This window comes from Myotis brandtii, unplaced genomic scaffold, assembly GCF_000412655.1.
Source record: "Myotis brandtii unplaced genomic scaffold, ASM41265v1 scaffold485, whole genome shotgun sequence".
NCBI classification, from domain to species: domain Eukaryota; kingdom Metazoa; phylum Chordata; class Mammalia; order Chiroptera; family Vespertilionidae; genus Myotis; species Myotis brandtii.
This window is the reverse complement of record NW_005368527.1, coordinates 186,574-189,439: the sequence shown is the minus strand read 5'-3', so window position 1 is coordinate 189,439 and position 2,866 is coordinate 186,574.

The window sequence follows — 2,866 nt, the reverse complement described above, 5'->3', positions numbered from 1 at the left end:
TCTCTATACCTGCTCATCAGGCACATTTCCCTTGGGTTATTCCAACTTCTAAGCATGTGATTTCCCTGTGGATCTCTGGAATAAACAGAAAGGAAATTTTTCCTAATGATTCTCTGATCCCAAGAGACCAGGTTAAAGGCCAAGTGAGTTCAGTGTTTATGATGCCTTGTCTTGATCTTACATGCTTTCCAGAGATCTAACCTCTTACTACCTTATTCCAACACTGACTGAACCTGTTCTTCAATGTCTGAGATTATGGAACCCATCAGGCCAGGTCCCTGTGATCCTCAAGCACTGATCTGTGGTGGGGACACAGCCCTGATGTCTCTAGCGAATTGCTACTCTCCTCTCCAACAAAAGGACTGTGTTCCTTTTATGTGGAATCCTGGGCTTCACACTCATTGGCTTCCTGACACATCTGTCAAAATAATAAGGAATTTTGTACTTATTTCTCAAGTGAAAATCTGTCATTGATATCTCATTAGAAAATATTTGTTAATTATGAGATTCATTTTGAAAGTTGTATGCCATATATTCTGAGCTTAGTACCTTATAGACTTTGCCTGATTTAATTTTTCAAAATGTCCATTCTATTATGACTTTCATTCCCACAACAAAAACTGAGTTTGAAGGAGTTTATTGATTTGCTCAAAGTTATGAGCTAAACAAGGGATGGGCCTTGATTGGAATCTGTATTGATTTTATTAATTTTCAAACTCTGGGCCAGTGGTTCTCTACCCGAGTTGATTTTGCCCCTGGAAATATTTGGCAATGTCTGGAGGAAGGTTACTAAACACCTATAATACCCAACACCAATAATTATCCTGCCCTACTTGCCAACATGAGACGGTGAGAAAATCTAGTCTAGACCAGCACTTCTCCAACTTCAATGTGCATATAAGTCACCAGGATTACAGTTCAAAAGCAGGTCTTGGTGGGCCAGAAATTCCTTTTTTTGTTTTTGTTTTTTGTTTTGTTGAGATTCTTTGAATGAAACAAGTTCCCAGGTGGTGTGATTGCTGTAGGTGCTGGTCTATGGACCACACTTTGAGTAGAAGGGTGTGGCTGTGTTAGAGTCAGGTGTAGGTAGTTCTAGGTCTTTAGAACCAGAGATCATTTTGCATGTAATTTTGAATGTATAGTGTATTCACTCATTCTAGAAGCTGTTATAAATTCATTGTTCAATTATCTTTTACTAGAGGCCCAGCGTGTGATTGAAGTCATGTGAGGAGGCCCCTCCTCCCGCCGTGTGAGCAGGCACCCCACGGGCTGCTTCGGGAGTCAGGCCCGACCGCCGCTGTGGGCGGCCAAGACCCGAGCCTGACTTCCCCACCAAGCCCCCTGTGCCCCCCTGCCTGTGTCCACTCTGGGGGTGCCCGAGATGGGGCAGTGGTTCGGCCAACCCCAAACCCCCACTCCCGGCCCCTCTACCTGTGTGTGCTCTGGGCCGTCTGAGCTGCCGCGCCCGCTCAGGCAGGTTCGCCTCTCTCTGTCTCCATCTCTGCTCCAGGCCTCACCTGCGCAACCTCCTCCTGTCTTGTCATCCCGTTATGGTGTCCTGGCCTAATTTGCATATTACCTTTTTATATATTACGATAAGTATTTATAAATGACATCATATGATATTCTGAAAAATACCTTTTTAAATTTTTTTATATAAGGGCCCTTGTGTGACACCATGGAATACATTATTGAATAAATTTTCATAGTAGGCAGAGCTTCCAAATATATCCACATAATATTTCCCAGAAACTTGTAATATGTTACTTTCCATTGCAAGATAGGATTAGAGTAGCAGATTGAATAGTTGGCTAATCAGCTGACTTTAAGGTAAGATTGGCCATAATAATGTAGGTGGGACTAATGAAATCTTGGTGGTTCTAACATTTGGAAGAGGAAGGAAGAATTGTTGGAATCAGAGGGGGACTAAAGATGCTACACAGCTGGCTTTAAAGATGGAGAAAGGGCCATGTGGCATGAGAAACTGGAGTAGGAGAGGAAATGGATTTTCCCCTGGTGACTCCAGAAGTAACACGCCCTTACAAACATCTTTTAAAAAAATTACTATTTTATTCTATTTTTTATCTTTATTGTTGAGAGTATTACAAATATCTGCCAATTTTTCCATTGCCTCCTCCCCTCCATCTCCGTTCCCCCCCCCACCATGACCTTCACCACACTAATGTCTATGTCCATGGATTATGCATATCCTATATAATAAAAGGGTAATTGCAAAAGACCCCAACAGCGGAATGACCAGAACGACCGTTCGACCTGTCACTATGAGTTGCACTGACCAACTCTTGGTCCCTTTCCTCAACCAGTAGTCTCCTATTGCCCGATGGTGAACAGGTACCGGGGTGGGTGGCAGGGGATGGGGGCGGTGCCTGGACAAGGTCCCTGCCCTGTGGGTTGCCCCCAGCACAGAGGGTGATCTGTGGCAGGTGCATGGCCGGTGAGTGGGCAGCAACGGCCGACCTCTTGGTTCCTCCCCCAGGCCATCAGGCTCCGATGGCCTGGTGACGGACCTGGAACTGGTGGTGGGTGGCAGTCGGGGGCGGGGCCAGCTGCGGGCAGCCAGGGAAGATGGCCCTGATTGCAGGCCAGGTCTAGGGACTGTACCTGGGCATGAATTTCATGCACTGGGCCTCTAGTCTACACTAATAAAAGAGAAACATGGTAATTAGCGTACGACCGCTACCCTTTTCATTGGCTAATCAGTGAGTATATGCAAATTAACTGTCAGCCAAGATGGCGGCCGGCAGCCAGGCACTGAAGCGAGCACGAGGCTTGCTTGCTGCAGACTCCAACGTTCCCCGCCTCACTTGCCGGCCTCTCAGCTGCAACTCTAAGCAACTATATACTA